We start from the raw sequence: 20,952 nt of genomic DNA on the forward strand, positions 1-20,952 counted from the left end.
TTTTTGGATTTTCCTTTTAAAACTAAACATACAATTACCATATGACCCAATAATTGTAATTTGGGCATTTATCCCAGAGAAATAAAAGCTTATGTTCACACCAAATTCTCTACGCAACTATTCACATCAGATTTATTTATAATAGTCAAAAACTAGAAACAACTAGAATGTCCTACAATTGGTGAATGGTTAAACAACTGTGATACTTCCATACCATGGAATATTATTCAGCAATGAAAAGCAACAAACTATTGATACACACAACTCAGGTGAATCTTGAAGTTATCCAGAAGGAAGAAAGCCAAATCCAAAAGGTAGTATACTTTATGATTCCATTGATATATAACATTCCTTTTTTACTTTTATTTTGTGGTTTTTCTTTGAGACAGGCTCTTGCTCTGTCGTCCAGGCTGGAGGGCAGTAGCATGATCATGGCTCATTGCAGCCTCAAATTTCTGGGCTCAAGCAATCCTCCCACCTCAGCCTCCTGAGTGGCTGGTACCACAGGGACATGCCACCACGCCCAGCTAACATTTTTTTACTTTTTTAAATATAAAGTCTCCCTATATTGCCCAGGCTGGTCTCGAACTCATAGGCTCAAAGTATCCTCCCACCTCAGCTTCTCAAAGTGCTGAAATTACAGACATGAGCCACCATGCCTATACAACATCCTTTTTTTGGGGGGTGGGGGATGGAGTGTCGCTTTGTCGCCCAGGCTGCAGTGCAGTGGCATGGCACGATCTGAGCTCACTACAACCTCTGCCTCCCGGGTTCAAGCCATTCTCCTGCCTCAGCCTCCCGAGTAGCTGGGATTACAGGCATGTGCCACCATGCCCAGCTAGTGTTTGTATTTTTAATAAAGGTGAGGTTTCACCATGTTGGTCAGGCTGGTCTTGAACTCCTGACCTCGTGATCTGCCCGCCTTGGCCTCCCAAAGTGCTGGGATTATAGGCATGAGCCACCACACCCAGCCTATAATATTCTTTAAATGACAAAATTATAGAATGAAAAACGGGTTAGTGGTTACTGAATGTCAGGGACAGGGAAAGGAGGGTATGTGGCTCTATGAAGGACTAGCACAAGGAACTCTGTGATAGCACAGTTAAGTATCTTGATTGTGGTGTTCGTTATAGGAAGCGAAATGTAATAAAATTGCATTGAATCATACATACACACAAGAGTTCATGTATGTTGGGTGAAATCCGAATAAGCTCTGTGGTATCAACCTGTGGTATTCTGATAAAATAAGAAAGATATATTTGGTCTCTACCCATTTCCTCAGATAGAGCTCCTAAAACCCTTGTAGATAGGCATGGCAGTCCAGCCTGGAGGATAGAGCAAGACTCTGTCTCAGAAAAAAAAAACAAAACCCTTGTAGATAGGGATGCTAGGAGAATCTTTTATTCTAATATTTGGTCTTTGACTCTGGTTCCTGAAACAGAACTCCTAAGACCTTTGTAATTTTTTTTTGAGACAGAGTCTCACTCTGTCGCCGAGGCTGGAGTGCTGCTGTGTTGCAATCTCAGCTCACTGCAACCTCCGCCTCCGGCGTTCAAGCAATTCCCCTGCCGCAGCCTCCCGAGTAGCTGGGATTACAAACAAGAGCCACCGCACCTGGCTAATTTTTGAATTTTTGGTAGAGATGGGGTTTCACCATGTTGGCCAGGCTGGTCTTGAACTCCTGACCTCACATGATCCACCCACCTCAGCCTCCCACAGTGTTGGGATTACAGGCGTGAGCCACCATGCTGGGCCACAGACAATTTTATCACTCAGGAAATTACAAGGTCTAGGCCAGGCACAGTGGCTCACGCCTGTAATCCTAGCACTTTTGGAGGCAGAGGCAGGCGGATCACCTCAGGTCAGGAGTTCAAGACCAGCCTGGCCAACATGGTGAAACCCTGTCTCTACTAAAAATACAAAAACTAGATGGGCGTGGTGACAGTCGCCTGTAATCCCAGCTGTTCGGGAGGCTGAGGCAAGAGAATTGCCTGAACCCGGGGAGGCAGAGGTTGCAGTGAGCCGAGATTGTGCCATTGCACTCCAGGCTGGGTGACAAAGAAGAGACTCCATCTCAAAAAAAAAAAAAAAAAAAGGATCTGACACAGAGCTTCTAAATTCTTTGGAATTTCTTGGCTGACAGGAGCATCTTTTGTTTTAATGAGATGACTCCTGGTGGGCTCCTGGACAGCTTCAAGATGGGGGCTGGTTACCAGAGGAACTAACCACAGGATTAGAGGGTTGGAAATTTCAGCCTCACCTCCTGACCTCAGGAGAAAAGAGGAGCTGAAGATGGAGTTGATCACCAATGGTCAATGATTTAATCAACCGTGCCTAGGTCATGAATCCTCCATAAAATCCCAAAAGGACAGAGTCTGAAGAGGTTCCAAATTGTTGAACATGTGGTGGTGCCTGGTGGATGGTGCCTCTGTAGAGAGTATGGAACCTCTGTGCTCTTTCCTGGAGGGTGGTGCCTCCAGAGAGAGTATGAAAGCTCTGTGCTCCTTCCTGGAGGGTGGTGCCTCGGTAGAGAGTATGAAAGTGAGAGGTGACAACATGCTAGCAACCCTCGCTCTCGGTGCCTCCTTGGCCTCGACGTCCACTCTGGCAGTGCTTGAGGAGCCCTTCAGCCCACCACTGCACTGTGGGAGCCCCTCTCTGGGCTGGCCAAGGCTGGAGCCGGCTACCTCTGCTTGCAGGGAAGTGTGGAGGGAGAGGCGCAGTCGGGAACTGGGGCTGTGCATGGCAGCTCACAGGCCAGTGCAAGTTCTGGGTGGATGCCAGCTCGGGGGCCCCGCACTCAGAGCAGCCAGCTGGTGCTGCCAGCCCCAGGCAGTGAGGGGCTTAGCACCTGGGCCACCAGCTGCAGAGGGTGCACCAGGTCCCCCAGCACTGCTGGCCCGCCCATGCCACACTTGAATTCTCGCCAGGCCTGTCGCCTCCCAGCGGGGCAGGGCTCAGGATCTGCAGTTCACCATGCCCGATCCCCGCCCCTCCTTGTGGGCTTCCACGGCCGGAGCCTCCCCAACAGGCACTGCCCCCTGCTCCACGAAGCCCAGTCCCATTGACCGCCCAAGGGATGAGAAGTGCCAGCGCACAGCATGGGACTGAGAGGCAGCTCTGCCCGTGGCCCCAGTGTGGCATCCGCTAGGCTAAGCCAGCTGGGCTCCTGAGTCCGGTGGGGACTTGGAGAACTTTTATGTCTAGCTAGAGGATTGTATATGCACCAATCAACACTCTGTGTCTAGCTAATCTGGTGGGGACTTGGAGAACTTTTATGTCTAGCTGGAGGATTGTATATGCACCAATCAGCACTCTGTCTAGCTCAGGGTTTGTGGATGCACCAATCAGCACTCTGTATCTAGCTAATCTGGCGGGTACTTGGAGAACTTTTCTGTGTAACACTCTGTGTCTAGCTAAAGGATTGTAAACACACCAATCGGCACTCTGTGTCTAGCTCAGGGACTGTAAATGCACCAATTGGCACTCTGTCAATACAGACCAATCAGTTCTCTGTAAAATGGACCAATCAGCTCTCTGTAAAATAGACCAATCAGCTCTCTGTAAAATGGACCAATCAGCAGGATGTGGGTGGGGTCAGATAAGGGAATAAAAGCAGGCTAGGCGAGCCAGCAGTGGTCACCTGGTTGCGTCCTGTTGCACGCTGTAGGAGCTTTGTTCTTTCGCTCCTTACAATAAATCTTGCTGCTGCTCACTCTTTGGGTGCACGCCGCTGCCTTTGTTTGCTGTAACGCTCGCCACGAGGGTCTGCCGCTTCACTCCTGAAGCCACCGAGGCTATGAACACACCGGGAGAAACGAACAACTCCAGACGCGCCACCTTTATGAGCTGTAACACTGCGAAGGTCTGCAGCTTCACTCCTGAAGTCAGTGAGACCACGAAGCTACCAGAAGGAAGAAACTGCAGACACATCTGAACATCTGAAGGAACAAGCTCCAGAGACACCATCTTTAAGAACTGTAACACTGCGAGTGTCCGCAGCTTCGTTCTTGAAGTCAGCGAGACCAAGAACCCACCAATTCTGAACACATTTTGGCGACCACAAAGGGACTATTGCCTATCACCCAGCGGTGAGACTATCACTAAGCCGTGAGCCTATCTATCGCCTATCGCCAAGCAGTGAGTGAGACTGTCACTAAGCCGTGAGCCTATCTATCGCCTATCGCCAAGCAGTGAGTACCATTGGACCCCTTTTGCTTGCTATTCTGTTCTATTTTTCCTTAGAATTTGGGGGCTAAATACTGGGCACCTGTCAGCCAGTTAAAAGTGACTAGCGCGGCCACTGGACTAAAGACACAGGTGTCAGGCTTTCTGGGAAAGGGCTAACAACCCCCGAATCTTCAGAGTTGGGAGCATTGGTTTGCCTCAAACCAGCTTCCGCTTTTCCTGTACTTCTGGGCTGAGCCGAGGGTCGACAAAGAGGAAAGCCATTGAGCTCCAGGGTCCCGACAAGAAGTTAGTTGACCCTGTGGCCATGAGCGGAACTCTCAAAGTCATGTTGCCCAAGCGAGACTCGCCCATCTATTCTATATATGCTGACCCTTGCCTCCTGGGTCCTAATGCCTGTCAGATAAACTTCCTCACGCCTCTCTTCTCCAAGGCTAGTTCCACTTCTAAAAATCACCCCCTGTCTCTGATGTCTTTCTAGTTTCTCCTGTAAGAATGATTTTTAGTATAAACTCCAGGACTCTGTTACCTTCTTTAGGTACCCAAGCTCACCAATCGGAAAGACATAAATTTTGCCCAAAGCCCCCATCGTAGAGGGGACTATCAGGAATTTTAGGATCCCTCCTTAGACAGGCAGGCCTAACAAAAGCTATTCCAGAAGCTAGGATATAGGGAGCCTCAGAAATTGTATCCTTCCTATTCTTATAAGTGTGGACAAAAGGCGTCACTCTTCCAACTCTGGATATCCCTTCCCTCCCTTAGGGTATGGCCCTCCACCCATTTTTGGGGCATAACATCTTTATAGGACAGGGGTAAAGTCCCAATACTAACAAGAGAATGCTTAGGACTCTTAACAGGTTTGCGAGAATGCGTTGGTAAGGGTCACTAAATCCGATTTTTGTTGGTCCTCTTTGTGGTCTATGAGGACAGGCAATGGTGCAGGTTTTCAAGAATGCATTGGTAAGGGCCACTAAATCCAACATTCCTTGGTCCTCTTTGTGGTCTAAGAGGAAAACTAGTGTTTCTGCTGGTGCATGGGTGAGTGCAACTATTCCAATCAGTAGGGTCCTGATTTAATAAACTGTGCCTAGGTCATGAATCCTCCATAAAATCCCAAAAGGATAGAGTCTAAAGTGGTTCCAGATTGTTGAACATGTGGCAGTACCCGGAGGGTGGTGCCTCCGGAGAGAGTATGGAAGCTCTGTGCCCCTTCCTGGTGGGTGGTGCCTCTGGAGAGAGGATGAAACCTCTGCGCTCCTTCCCACTCACCTTGCCTTGTGCATCTCTCCTATCTGGCTGTTCATCTTGTCCTTTACTATATTATTTATTCATGTAATAAACTGGTTAATGTAAGTATTTCTCTGAGTTCTGTGAACCACTATCACAAACTAACCGAACCCAAGGAGGAGATCATGTGAACCCCCAATTTTAGTTGGTTGGTCAGAAGAACAGGTCACGACCTAGGGTTTGGAATTGGTGTCTGAAGTGGAAGCAGTTTTCCTTAACCTGTGGACTGTGACTAACTCCAGGGAATTAGTGTCAGAATCGAGTTACATTATGGGACGTTCAGCTGGTGTCCACTGGAGAACTGCTTGGTGTGAGGGGAAAATCCCCCACATATCTGGTATAAGAAGTGTTCAGTGTTAAGTATTGAGTGTACAAGTAGGAAAAACACTTAAAAAAATTTTTTTTTTGAGACGGAGTTTCGCTCTTGTTGCCCAGGCTGGAGTGCAATGGCGCGATCTCAGCTCGCTGCTACCTTTGGCTCCTGGGTTCAGGCAATTCTCCTTCCGCAGCCTCCTGAGTAGCTGGAGTTACAAGCATGCACCACCATGCCCGGCTAATTTTTTGTATTTTTAGTAGAGACGGGGTTTCTCCATGTTGGTCAGGCTGGTCTCGAACTCCTGACCTCAGGTGATCCACCCACCTCGGCCTCCCAAAGTGCTTGGATTACAGGCATGAGCCACCATACCCGGCCCACTTTTTTTTTCTTTTCTCAAACATTATTTTTTTCCATCAGAGTACCAATGTCAACTTTCTGGTTTTGATATTGTACTATAGTTATGACAGATGTTATAATTGGAAGATCCTGGGTGAAGGCTGCACAGAACTTCCCTGTATATGCCTTTGAAATTTCTTATGCTAATTATTTCAAAATTAAACGTTTAAAAAAATAAGATTTGTTATTTTCCTTTTTTGTATTGTCATTATCAAGTTTTGGGATCAATATTAGTTTAGCCTAATAAAATGATTAAATAAATATTACTTCCCTTCCCCTAAAACACAGATATGTACTATTTTTTTAAATCCCAAAGTATGATGGCTTAAAAACTTATTAAAAACAGAAAAAGTCTTTTATTTTAATATAATTATAATACTAATGTATTTGGGGTTAGACCTACATTCTTATGAGTTCTATTTTTCCATTAGTTTTATATTTATTTTCTCTATTTTCTTGACTTCTTTTGGTTTTAGGTTTGATCAATTTTTGTAAGTCCATTTTCCCTCTATACACCATTATTATTTTCATGTTTTCCCTTGAATGCCAATAAGTATTCTTCAATTATCAAAGCCTAGTTTTAATCAATACTTGTATCTTCTTCCTGTTCAATATAAAGATCTTAAATCCCATTTGTTTCATTTACGCCAGTTGCCACACATACTTTAACAAATATTTTTATTTTATATTTGAACATACCACAAGACGTTATTATTGATGTTTTAAAAAATCAATGTTTTGGTCAGGAGCAGTGGCTCATGCCTGTAATCCCAGTACTTTGGTAGGCAGAGGCAGGTGGATCACCTGAGGTCGGGAGTTCCAGACCAGCCTGGCCGACATAGTGAAACCCAGTCTCTACAAAAATACAAAAATTAGCCGGGCATGATGGCAGGTACCTGTAATCCCAGCTACTTGGGAGGCTGAGGTGGAAGAATCGCTTGAACCTGGGAGATGGAGGTTGCAGAGAGCCAAGTTCATACCACTGCACTCCAGCCTGGGTGACAGAGCAAGACTCTGTCTCAAAAAAAAAAATGTTTTTTAAATTTTTATTGTTTTAAAAATAGAGACGGCAGTCTCACTATGTTACGGAAGCTGGTCTCGAACGGCTGAGCTCAAGTGATTCACCCACCTTGGCCTCCCAAATTGTTGAGATTACAGGTGGGAGACACCGCACCCAGGTGAAATCAATCTTTCTTTACATTTATCCATATATTTACTACTTTCATTCTCTTTATCTCAAAATGCCTTTATTTTGGTTATATGCTTAAGTCGATTTTTGCTACCTGTGGAATTATATTTGGAACTTACATTCTGCAATATTTTGAAGATATTCTCCATTCCAGCACTTGCCGGGTTTCCTTGTGTGTCAAAAACTGCTGTCAGTCTTGGCGGTTGCTCCTTCGAAAGTAGCATGTACATTTTCTCTTGCTTCTCTAAAGATTTTTCTCTTTGTCTTTGGTTCTACAATTTATTTATTATAACTAGGTTATCATTTTATTGCCTTGTATGTATTAACCAATTTTGTATCTAACCTAGCAATCTTATTCTAACAGTTCTTCCAAAATGCCTGTAAGTGCCCAATTCCACAATGTGTTCTTTTATCCAAGTTTGCCATCTCACTGGTTTTCTCATTAAGTTAACATATCTTTGCCATGTGTTCATTCTATATTTGTATGAGAGTCATGTTTTTAACTTTTAAAAAATTGTATTTTGACAAGTATTTACGAGGTATTGATATGGTTTGACTGTGTCCCCACCCACATCTCATCTTGAATTCTCATGTGTCATGGGAGGGACTGGTGAGAGGTAATTAAATCATGGGGGCAAATCTTTCCCATGCTGTTCTTGTGATAGTGAATAAGTCTTATGAGATCTGACGATTTTATACAGAGGAGTTCCCCTGCACAAGCTTTCTCTCTTTGCCTGCTGCCATCCATGTAAGACATGACTTGCTCCTCCTTACCTTCCACTGTGATTGTGAGGCTTCCCCAGCCAAGTGGAACTTTAAGTCCATTAAACATTTTTCCTGCATAAATTACCCAGTCTTGGGTATGTCTTTATCAGCAGTGTAAAAACAAACCAATATAAGTATGTACCAAGCATTGAACTAAGTTCTGGGGCTATAAGAAAGGAAAATAGAGAGCATGGTTCCCAGTGCTCAAGAATTTTTGGTATGACCTCATCATTCCCAGTATGCTCCAGCATTTACCTTCTCCAGGATCAACTCTTCCTCATCTAAAAAGTGTCCAGAGAATATTCTCAACTACACCAAACTATTTGCAGTTTTTGCTGATATTGTTTTCTCCCACACACATGTCTTCCTGAGGGAAATGTTAAAGTGTCTGCTTACAATACACAGGCAGACTAGGCATTTTGAGCATGTTTATTTTTCAAATATAATGCATTTCATTTCACAGACAAACTTGGCTGGACACAGTGACTCACGTCTATAATTCCAGCACTCTGGGAGGCTGAGGCCGTGGGGCGGCGGGGAGGTTATAGGTGGGGAGGATAGCTTGAGGCCAAGAGTTTGAGACCAGCCTAGGCAATGTAGTGAAACCCCATCTTTACAAAAACTATGCATATGAACACATATATGTAGCTAAGATGGGGGGACTGCTTGAGCCCAGGAGTTCAAGGCTGCAGTGAGTTAGGATCATGCCACTGCACTCTAGCCTGGACAACAGAACAAGACCTTGTCTCAGGAAAACAAAACAAATCAAAAAATGATATAAAACTTTACCTTACCCCATTACCCTAGCATTCAGTATCTTTTGTCATGGCGTATTTTATTTTCTCTATATCTGGCTATTATAGATATTCTCTGGAAATAGAAGCTCAAGAGACTTTGGTAGCTTACTGAAGTATAGAGACTCTGATAATGATTTCAGTACACTTAATGATATCCATGTGGTGATGAATTTTAATAATACAGCAAATAAGATGACCAACTTTCTCAAATCAAAGATCCAAACAAGGCCAGGCACAGTGACTCATGCCAGTAATCCCAGCTACTTGGGAGGCCGAGGCAGGAGAATTGCTTGAACCCAGGAGGCAGAGGTTGCCATGAGCTGAGATCGCACCACTACACTCCAGCCAGGGCAACAACAGACCGAGACTCTGTCTCAAAAAAAAAAAAAAAAAAAAATCCAAACAATGTCAATGTTGAGAATATCGGGCAGGGCCGGATGCAGTGACTCCTGCTTGTAATCTCAACACATTGGGAGGCTGCAGCTGGAAGACTGCTTGAACCCAGGAGTTCAAGACCAGCCTGGGCAACACAGTGAGACCCTGTCTCTACAAAAAATACAGAAATTATCCAGGTGTCGTGGCACGCACCTGTACTTCCAACTATTTGGGAGGCTGAGGTGGGAATATCACTTGAGCCTGAGAGGTCAAGGCTGCAGTAAGCCATGATCACATTCCAGCTTGGTTGACAGAGCAAGACCTTGTCACTCACACACACATACACACACAAAAACACAGATAATATCTGGTGAATAAGACATTCACATGTGAATGTCCACCTACATGATTCAAGGATGGTCCATATTTTCTAAATAGCTCAACTGTATTAACAGAGCCATCCTGTTTTTTGGTACCAGAGTGTGGAGAAAGCTGTCAGACCAAAAAGGGGTGCTCAAGGAGTTAATTTTGTAGATAATTTGTGCTATGCTTTGAATCTTTGAGTTCCCCCCAAAATTCCTATGTTGAAATCCTAACCCCCAAGGTGATGGTATTAGGGGGTGGTGCCTTCAGGAGATTTATTAGGTTATAAAGGGCAGAGCCCTCATAGTTGGGACTAGTGAGGCTATAAAAAAGACCCCAGAAGTGGGGCTGTATGGCGCATGCCTGCAGTCATAGCTACTCAGGAGCCTCAGCTGGGGGCATCACTTGAGCTGAGAAGTTAGAGACCAGACTGGGCAAAAGCAAGATCCCATCTCTAAATAATAAAAGTAAATTTTTTTTTTTTTTTTTTTTTGAGAGACTGGCCTGACTTGGTGGCTCATGCCTGTAATCCCAGCATTTTGGGGGGCCAAAGCAGGAGGATTGCTTGAGACCAGGAATGCAAGACAGCCTGAGGAACACAGGGAAACCCCCTCTCTACAAAAAATAAAATTAGCCAAGCATGGTGGCACATAACTGTGGTCCCAGCTACTCGGGAGACTAACATGGGAGGATCATTCGAGCCCAGGAGGTCAAGCCTGCAGTGAGCTGTGATTGTGCCACTGTACTCTAGCCTGGGTAACAGAGCAAGAACTCAGCTAAAAAATAGCAATAAATTTTAAAACTTAACTAAATAAAAAATTTAAAAAGAGAGACTTCAGATAACTAGCTTATCCCTTCCACCCTGTAAGGACACAGCAAAAAGGTGCTTTATGAATCAGAAAGCAAACCCTTGCCAGACACTACATCTGCCAGTGCCTTGACCTTGAACTTCCTAGTCTCCAGAACTGGGAAAAATAAATTTCTGTTGTTGTTAAGCTGTGCAGTTTATCGTGTTTGTTTAGAGCAGACCAAATGAACTAAGGCAATTTGTTGTTAACATGAATATGTTTTAGTAAGTATGTCTTCTCAGGATGGTAGAGGCTTACTGACATTAATGTTCAAGAACTATGAACAAAATTACTTCTGAAAAGATTCATTTTTAGATTTTAAATGCCTTTATCATTTATTATAGATCATGATACATACTTCACAGAATTTATGGTAATGTCCTGGATATTTGTGAATATCTTCATTGTCCACGACCATCATAGACCTAAGTACTTATGAAATATTTAGGCAAGCCCATGTACGTATATACTTTACTTCAACAGTGATTCCACTGTTCTCCATTCTGATATTGTAATTTACTCTAAACTATTAACTCAAGTCTTGTTATCAACAAGTAGTGTCTGTTTCTCACCTGAGAGTTGCCTGATGGCATTGTATAAGCCACAGACCAGATAATTGGGTTTTCTTGAAGAAACATCAAAAAGTAGCTTCAAGATCAAGAGATCGAGACCATCCTGGTCAACATGGTGAAACCCCATCTCTACTAAAAATACAAAAATTAGGTGGGCGTGGTGGCGTGCACCTATAGTCCCAGCTACTCAAGAGACTGAGTCAGGAGAATCTCTTGAATCTGGGGGGTGAAGGTTGCAGTGAGCCTAGATCACACTACTGCACTCCAGCCTGGTGACAGAGTGAGACTCCATTAAAAAAAAAAAAAAAAAAAGTAGCATCAGAGTTTTATGGGAAGACCTAACTGCTAAAAACTGAAGGGATAGGTATAATTATCAATTTAACTTACATTAATGTCATTATCATCATTAATTAATGACATTACCATCATGAGGATTTCCAGGACTATTATGGTTGAGAAGCAGATGACTTGGTAAAAGTATATTACTAATTTAAGATAAGCAGAACAAGAAGTTGGAAGAAGCAAAACTATAAAATCGAATTGTGAGGCCAAGCAGGATGGCTCATGCCTATAATCCCAACGCTTTGAGAGGCCAAGCTGGGAAGACTGCAATTGCTTGAGTCCAGGAGTTCAAGACCAGCCTGGGCAAAATGGTGAGACTCCCATCTCAACAAAAAATAATGAAATTGTTAATTAATTTCAGAGGACTAGGGAATGGGGAATGTTGATTGGCTGGAGATGAAATCATAGGGGTGTGGAAAAGGTTCTTATGCACTGAGTCTGCCTCAGTGGGGCCACAGGATCTGTTGAGCCATGAGTCAGAAGTTCAGATGGGGTCAGTCTGAAAGGTCTCAAAAAAAACTGCTCTTAGGTTCTGTAATAGTGATGTTATCTATAGGAATAATTGGGGAAGTCACAAATCTTGTGGCCTTTGGCCACATGACTCCTGAGCAATAAGGTATTATGGAAACTATACCCACATTTTAACAGAATTTGTAACCATCCAATAGGTTCACCTTGCCTGCTGCCTAGACAGAGCTGATTTAGCAAGACAGGGGAATTGCAATAGAGAAAGAATAATGCACGCAGAGCCAGCTGTGTGGGAGACAGGAGTTTTATTATTATTAGTCACATCAGTCTCCCCAGGCATTCAGGGATCAGAGCTTTTAAGGATGATTTGGTGGGTTTGGGGGGCCAGTGAGTCAGGACTCCTGATTGGGTCAGAGATGAAATCATAGGGAGTCGAAGCTGTCCCCCAGCACTGTCAGTTCCTGGGTGGGAGCCACAAGATCAGACAGATGAGCCAGTTTATCAGTCTGGGTGGGGCCAGCTGATCCATCAAGTGCAGGTGCTCCAGAATATCTCAAGCACTGGTCTCAGGTTTTACAATAGTGATATTATCCCAGGAGCAATTTGAGGGGGGTCAGAATCTCGTAGCCTCCAGCTGCATGATTCCTAAACCATAATTTCTAATCTTGTGGCTAACTTGTTAGTCCTACAAAGGCAGTCTAGTCCCCAGCCAAGAATGGGGTTTGTTTTGGGAAAGGGCTGTTATTGTCTTTGTTTTAAACTATAAACTACAAACTAAATTCCAAAATTAGTTCAGCCTACGGCCAGGAATGAACAAGGACAGCTTGGAGGTTACATGGAGTTGGTTAGGTCAGATCTCTCTTACCGTTTCAGTTATAATTTTGCAGTTTCAAATTCAACCCTCTCTCATAATCCTCACCTTGTGGACTTTCATTAGTTTTGCAAAGGTGGTTTCATTTGGGGAAGGGCATCATCCTTGCTTTAAGGTTAAACCATACACTAAATTTCTCCCGAAGTCAGCTTGGTCTATGCCCAGGAATGACCAAAGATAGCTTGGAGGTTAGAAGCAAGATGGATTCAACTACGTCAGATTCTCTTACTGTCAAAATTTTGCAAAGGTGATTTCAATATTACTTTCAATGTTTTATTTTCTTTCTTTTTTTGAGACAGCGTTTTGCTGTGTTTCCTAGGCGGGTGTGCAGTGGCGTGATCACAGCTCACTACAGCCTGGACCTCCCAGGCTAAAGTGATCCTCCCACCTCAGCCCTCCAAGTAGCTGGGACTACAGGCACATACCAATATACCTAGCTAATTTTTAAAGTTTTTTTTATAGAGGTGGAGTCTCACTATGTTGCCCAGGCTGATCTCAAACTCTTGGGCTCAAGCAATCCTCCCATCTTGCCCTCCCAAAGTGATGGGATTACAGGCATGAGCCCCTATGCCCAGCTTAATGTTTTATTTTCTGGTAAGCATACAATAGAGTCTTTTTTGTTTCTCTTTGCTCTATCCCTGTTATTTTCATTTACTAGGCTTTAACTATACAAAATGGAAAAAAAAAAAAAAAAAGAACTCTCTTTTAAAAGGTATGGCTAAGGGGCTGGGGCTACTAACATAAAGCTCTGAATATTTAGTTGATTTTTTTTTTTTTTTTCGAGATGGTGTCTCACTCTGCCACCCAGGCTGGAGTACAGTGGCACAATCTCAGCTCTCTGCAACCTCCGCCTCCCAGGTATCCCGGCCCGCGGGATAGTCGAAGCAGGCCCTGGAGGAGGGGGTGGGAATTTGGGGAACAAGAGATACCAGAAATGGAGACAAGACAGTGCTCTGATCAAGTCTCTCTTAATGGCGGTAATGCAGTGCCTTATATACACTTGGAGGGAAAGGGGTTGGGCCAGAGGCAGAGATGATCTCATCGCAAAGGGCGTGACCAAGTAGGTATTGGTTTCTCTGGTCGAACGTCATGTTGCACCTGCGCTGTCAGGTAGTAATTTTCACGGGCGCGGGAAAAATAGGTGAAGAAGAAGCAGGAAGAGCGCCATCTTTTATGAGGTATTAATACAGGGAAAAAAGGCAAAGATAGGGAGAAGGCGTGGGGTGGAAATGAATAGAGCTCAGGCGTTCCCAATCGTCAGCTATCATTCGCTATGGCCGGGGCGTGCAGCTCCGGACAGGTCCCCCTTTTAATTATTTTATGATGAGAAAACAACCCCTCGGGAACTGCGCCTGTCTTAGGTTGGGTCAACTCATCCCCACCTTCTAGGCCCGTCATGGGATAAGGCAGCAGCAAGGGCGGCCCTCCTGTCTTAGGCTCCGATGGAGATAGTGTCCTCTTACCCGTCATTGACTGTCCAGTTCAGCACACAGGGGAGGTGGTCTTATTAAGGCAAATAAGACTCACCATTTTCAGTCATCTCAAGGCGATGATAATGGACCTGTATAGGTTTGGCCTGGAAGGCCTCGATTTGTTGTCTGACGAATGCCATAAGCTTATTAAAGATTATAGGCCCGAGAGTGAGAAAGAGTAGAAGAGTAGGTAAAGGACCAAGAAATGGCAGGAGATAGGGGAGAAGTCCATCGAGTCCAGTCCACAAGGGATTAGCGACCAGACCTTTTCTGCGCTCTTCTAGTTCTTCCTGTAAAGTCTTTATCTTATCTCTGACGATTCCGGATTTGTTGGCGTAAAAACAGCACTTTTCATTTCCATGACTGGTCTGGCATTAGGTAAGCTGTCTTGCCCGAGCAAGTCACCTGGGTGATTCTGTCTGACGGAGGTTCAGATACCTGTCCCCCTTTGCAATCACAAGGCTGGCCGTATTGTTTTCGTAATAATTCTCTTGCCTTATGAGGGTCACCAAAACCTGCATAGACTGTCACTATGTTATATAGAGCGATTATTCTCCAAAGGAATCTCATGTTAGGCTTCATTTTCTGAAAAACAAGAAGGAAAGAACTTCTCAGGGAGATTTATCTTCCCTGGACTGACAATGGTTATGATTTATTTGTCTTACCAATCTTTCAGGCAGCCATCTGGCTGCATCATTTTTTTGTGAGAAGATGCATACTGAGCCTCTTCCCCAAATTAAAACTGGATCGGGGCCATGCCATGAATTATCAAATGGATCTTTCCATTTTACCATTGCAAACTGTTTTTGAGATTCAGGATGCCAGAAACGATCGGCAGCCGATTTTCCATGACTGTCCAAATTTAAAAAATTAAGGATAAACAGGGCATGATTGAGTATGTTTCTAGGGGTACCCTTCACGGGGTACCAGCTCCCCCCTTTTAATTTTGTGATAACAGTTTTTAAAGATAGATGAGCTCTTTCTATTATACCTTGTCCTTGGGGATTGTAGGGAATACCTGTGGTATGTTTAATTTGTAGGGTATTACAGAATTGTAAAAAGGTTTTGGCTATATAACCAGGGCCATTGTCTGTTTTGATTTGTTTGGGTATTCCTAAAATAGAAAAGCAATGCAATAAATGAGCTATGACATGTTTGGTGGCCTCTCCTGTTTGGAGAGTTGCAATGATGAATCCACTATAGGTGTCTATGCATACATGGATATATTTTAGCTGACCGAATTCTAAGTGGTGAGTAACGTCCATTTGCCAAATTTCGTTGGGGATGAGTCCTCGGGGGTTAACTCCTAGATAGGGAACAGGCAAATACGTTATGCAGTTGGCGCATTGTTTAACTATTTGTCGAGCTTGTTCTCTGGTAAGTTTAAACATGAGTCTTAAGGTTTGGGCGTTTAAATGATGCAAGGCATGTGCTTTTTGTGCTTGTTGTAAATTGTCTGTAGTGACTGTGGCTATGATTTTTGTTGCCGCGTCAGCTGTTGCGTTACCTTGTGTTAAAGGTCCCGGTAATCCTGAATGTGCTCTAATATGCCCAAGAAAAAAGGGAGTAGTCCTTTTTCGAATAAGTTGTTGACATTGTAAAAATAGGTCAGCTGTGTCTGAAATATGTTTAATTTGAGGCACTGTCTCTAAGAGGGGTATTGAATGAGCCAGGTAGGTGCTGTCTGTGTAAATGTTAAGTGGCTGACAAGGAAAAGCTGATAGTGCTGCAATTATAGCTTGCAATTCGACCAGCTGAGCTGACGTATAAGTGGTCTGGAATTTAACGACTACATTATTATAAGTGTAAGCGGCAAGTCCTGTGGAAGATCCATCAGTGAAAATTAGTAATGCGTCATTGAGAGGTTCTTTGCTGGTAATATGGGGAAACACAAACGCATGAAGTTTGCAAAATTGAATAAGTTTGTTAGGTGGGTAATGGTTGTCAATTGCGCCAGTATAAGAAGCGCAAGCAATTGGCCAGGCTTCCGTATTTTGTAATAGCCAATGAATGTGTGATTGAGTGTAGGGCTGTATAATGGTAGAGGATTCTTTTCCAAAGTATTTTCTACTGTTTTCTCTTCCCAAGATAATTAGATCAGCTATGGCATCATAATAAGGCAACAAAACCTTTTTAGGGGAGGAGGGCAGGTGTACCCACATAATGGGATTGTTCTGCCAAAATAGGCCAGTAGGGGTTATTGTTGTGTTAAAAATAAGGAATATTAATGGCTGAGAATAATCAATACCGGTAACAAATTGTGTTGCAACGGCATGTTCTACCTGTTGGAGTGCCATTAATGCTTCTTTAGTAATGGACCTGGGAGATTTTGGATTAGAGTCTCCTTTTAATATATCGAAAAGAGGTTTTAACTCTCCTGTAGTGAGTTTTAAGTACGGTCGAAGCCAATTTATGTCTCCCAGTAATTTTTGGAAATCATTTAAAGTTTTTAAATGATCACGACGTATAACGGCCTTTTGATTAATGATTTTGGGTCCATTAATTTGAAAACCAAGATAGGTGTATGGATCTTGTAATTGTACCTTTTCTGGGGCTATTTGTAGTCCAGCTGCTGCTAACTCTTGTTTGAGTTGAGCAAAGCACTGTAAGACCTGTTCGCCAATTTCTCCTGCTATTAAAATATCATCCGTATAATGTATAATATACATTTGTGCCCACGTTTTTCTGACTGGCTCTATAGCAGCAGCTACATATTTTTGACACAAGGTAGGACTATTAGCCATACCCTGAGGTAAGACTTTCCATTGATAGCGTTTCATTGGTTGTTTAAAATTTGTAGATGGAAGACTAAAGGCAAATCTTTTCTGGTCAGCAGGGTGAAGAGGAATTGTAAAAAAGCAATCTTTAAGGTCAATAATGATTTTAAAATATTTTTGAGGAATCGCAACCGGTGAAGGTAATCCTGGTTGTAAGGCACCCATAAGGATCATAGTGATATTTACTGCTCTTAAATCTTGTAAACGCAAAGCATGCCTACAAGACCAAAAACCTCATCACCTGGGTACATGGTAGATAAGTAAATAATGGTCTGCACCCCAGACGCAGCAAATCAGAAACTTGGAGGGCAGAGCTCTGCAAGCTGTGATTGAACAAGCCTCCCAGGTGAGTTTCATGCACACTGAAGGCTGAAACTCAATGAGAACCATTGTTTTAACCAATTAAAATACAATCTTCAGGTGGTTCATATACACTGCCAAAATTGAGAAAGCTTGAGAATCACTGAATAGTAATAATTATTTTCAGATGGTACTCGACAAATTTACAAAAACTGCAAACATGCAAGACCCGCCCAGCCATCCGCACATCCACTGGGATCCACTCCCACGATCACCCTCAAGGGAAATGAGACCCTCCTCCGTATCTTGCGGAGGCTTTGCAAGGTTAGAACAGGAGCTAACCTTTAAAATATGCTCTGTCTGAGCGACCGCAGCCACGACTTGAGGATCGACCTCCTTCCTATCTATTAAATCTCTAATGAGGTTCCAATAAGAGAAAACAGTCACAGGAATTTTTTCTGGCCCAAAAGTATTATAATAGTCCTGAAGACAATCCCCTACTCTACGCCATCTTTTAATATCAATAGTTCCTTCCTGTGGGAACCAAGGGCAAGTATCTTTTACAAAATCAAAAAATTTAAACAAGTCATTACCTTTAACCTTTACTCCTCGTATCTTTAAAGCCTCTTTTAATTGTCCTACATATATTTCATGTTGGCTTAATTCTTGTCCCATTTCGGACGCGTCACTTACCTTCGATCCAGACGCGGCAGGTTCCCGCGGTGATCAGTTTAATTCCTTTTGTCTTTGTTAGCGGTCGACCATCCTTTGGCGTCCTCTTCCTCACAGTGTCCCTCGTTTCCAGGTCGCTGTTCGGGCGCCACGTATCCCGGCCCGCGGGATAGTCGAAGCAGGCCCTGGAGGAGGGGGTGGGAATTTGGGGAACAAGAGATACCAGAAATGGAGACAAGACAGTGCTCTGATCAAGTCTCTCTTAATGGCGGTAATGCAGTGCCTTATATACACTTGGAGGGAAAGGGGTTGGGCCAGAGGCAGAGATGATCTCATCGCAAAGGGCGTGACCAAGTAGGTATTGGTTTCTCTGGTCGAACGTCATGTTGCACCTGCGCTGTCAGGTAGTAATTTTCACGGGCGCGGGAAAAATAGGTGAAGAAGAAGCAGGAAGAGCGCCATCTTTTATGAGGTATTAATACAGGGAAAAAAGGCAAAGATAGGGAGAAGGCGTGGGGTGGAAATGAATAGAGCTCAGGCGTTCCCAATCGTCAGCTATCATTCGCTATGGCCGGGGCGTGCAGCTCCGGACACCCAGGTTCAAGAGATTCTCCTACCTCAGCCTTCCAAGTAACTGGGATCACAAGCACACGCCACCATGCCCAGCTAATTTTTGTGTTTTTAGGAGACACAGGGTTTCACTATGTTGGACAGGCTGGTCTCAAACTCCTGACCTCCGGTGAGCCACCCACCTCGGCCTCCCAAAGTGCTGGGATTACAGGCGTGAGCAACCTCACCGGGCTAAATTTGTATTTTTCCTTGATAGCTGTTTTGTCCCAGCTGCTCTCTCAAGATTCATAAAAGGAAAAACATTGTATATTTCATATTGTGTACTCTTTTTCAGAACCCAGGAATGCAAATATTTTTCTGTTCTCCATCATCATGAGGGAAAATATCCTAAACAAAGTCTTGCTTTGGAAAACTGAATACAATGAGGAGACATTTGTTCATTCATTCATTCGATAATGGAGAAGTTTCTTTACAAACACTGCAAACGAAGTCAACGTTCTGAATTTTATGTCTTATGGCCATAGTTTTGTTTACTATTCATCACATGTTTTGCTATGTGAATAAAACCAGCTAAATGGAATAGAACATATACAATATAAAAGTTCATGAAATAGCTAGTACTAAATAGAATAAACATAGGATTTTGTGTGGAAATCTTCCTTAAAGTAGAAAACTGATTAAAAGGAAGAATTTCAATGGAAATTGCTATAATTAATAAATTGCTAAAGCTGTTTTCAGGTAAATTTTAATGAACTGAAAAGAACTATTCTTAAAATTAGCTATCTGCTTTTCAACTTATTCTTAGTCAAGGGTCTAATAAAATATAATCAGACATTCTTTTCTATTTCTTTTTTCCCCCCACTTTTTAGAAAAGACAGGTTCTTGCTGTGTCACCCAGGCTAGAGTGCAGTGGCATGATCACACTGCACTGCAGCCTCAAAATCCTGGGCTAAAAGCACCCTCCCACCTCAGCCTCCCAAGCAGCTAGGATAGCTATTCTCTAAACATTTTTTTGCAGAGATGGGGTCTCACTATGTTGTCCAGGCTGGTCTCGGACTCCTGGTCTCAAGCAGTCCTCTCATGTCAGCCTCCCAAACTGTTGGGTTTACACTGTGCCTAGCTGACATTCTTTTCTTAATTATCTAATCACCTATTCCCTTTCTCTTATTTCCTCTATCAAGAGAAAAAACAATTAATTTGTCTGCTTAGGTTTCTTCATTTGTGCAAGTTTAAAATATAGCTTTGATACACGCTTGGAACAAATTATCTGAAAGGATGCTTCTTGTTTAAACAACATGAAAATTTTATTCATATGTTAATAGTTTGGTTAAATTTAAAACTGGAACTGTTTTATCTTTTCTTGATCTTTTGAAGATTACAGCTAGTCAAATTCATCTTTTGCCTGAATTAAAGTTATCCCCGTTCATTTTGACCTCATACTATCCTTGATAACAATCAATATTATAGAAAGAAATTATGTTCACATGTATTGGTGCAATTACATATATACAAAAGACCAGGTGGACAAACTGCATAGTTTCCTTTGAGGTAAAAACTTCTTTCCACATTTCCAAAGTCTGACTATGTCTAATTCCAGTTTTTTTACACCAGTATACTTATGTAGTTTTGCTAATGTATTGTGTATTTTTCTTTTTTTTTTCTTGAGACAGAGTCTCGCACTCTCGCCCAGGCTGGAGTGTAGTGGCGCCATCTCAGCTCACTGCAAGCTCCACCTCCTGGGTTTACGCCATTCTGCTGCCTCAGCCTCCCAAGTAGTTGGGACTACAGGCGCCTGCCACCACGCCTGGCTAATTTTTTGTATTTTTAGTAGAGACAGGGTTTCGCCATGTTAGCCAGGATGGTCTCAATCTTCTGACCTTGTGATCCGCCCGCCTTGGATTCCCAAAGTGCAGGATTACAGGCGTGAGCCACCACACCTGGCCTATATTGTGTATTTTTCTAACAAGACTTTGTATATCAGAATATATCTCAAAAAAAAGTTCCTACCTAAGTAGAAGGTAAGCACATAGAATTATTTCTTTCTATTTTTTTTAAACTGCTAACTGAAATAACTAGAATTATTACAAATCTGGTCCTTCAAAGAAGTCTTTTTTTTTTTTTTTTTTTTTTTGAGACAGAGGTTTGATCTCGTTGCCCAGGCTGGAGTGCAATGGCACAATCTCGGCTCACCGCAAACTCTGCCTCCCAGGTTCAAGCAGTTCTCCTGCCTCAGCCTCCCAAGCAGCTAGGATTACAGGCATGCACCACCACACTCGACTAATTTTGTACTTTTTAGTAGAGACGGGGTTTCTTCATATTGGTCAGGCTGGTCTCGAACTCCTGAGCTCAGGCAATCTGCCCGCCTCAGCCTCCCAAAGTGCTGG

General features: G+C 43.3%; 1 long non-coding RNA gene across 1 annotated transcript in view; it reads left to right on the forward strand.

The window, feature by feature from the left end:
* The first annotated feature begins 3,635 nt into the window (after positions 1 to 3,635).
* The window catches only part of LOC114677044 (uncharacterized), a 56,024-nt gene continuing 38,707 nt past the window's right edge, over positions 3,636 to 20,952 (forward strand). Inside the window, exon 1 of the long non-coding RNA XR_013415636.1 lies at positions 3,636 to 4,193. This is a non-coding gene — a long non-coding RNA (uncharacterized LOC114677044). The remainder of the gene's footprint in view (positions 4,194 to 20,952) is intronic.

The sequence above is a fragment of the Macaca mulatta genome, chromosome 3, assembly GCF_049350105.2.
Source record: "Macaca mulatta isolate MMU2019108-1 chromosome 3, T2T-MMU8v2.0, whole genome shotgun sequence".
In the NCBI taxonomy this organism is placed as follows: Eukaryota; Metazoa; Chordata; class Mammalia; order Primates; family Cercopithecidae; genus Macaca; species Macaca mulatta.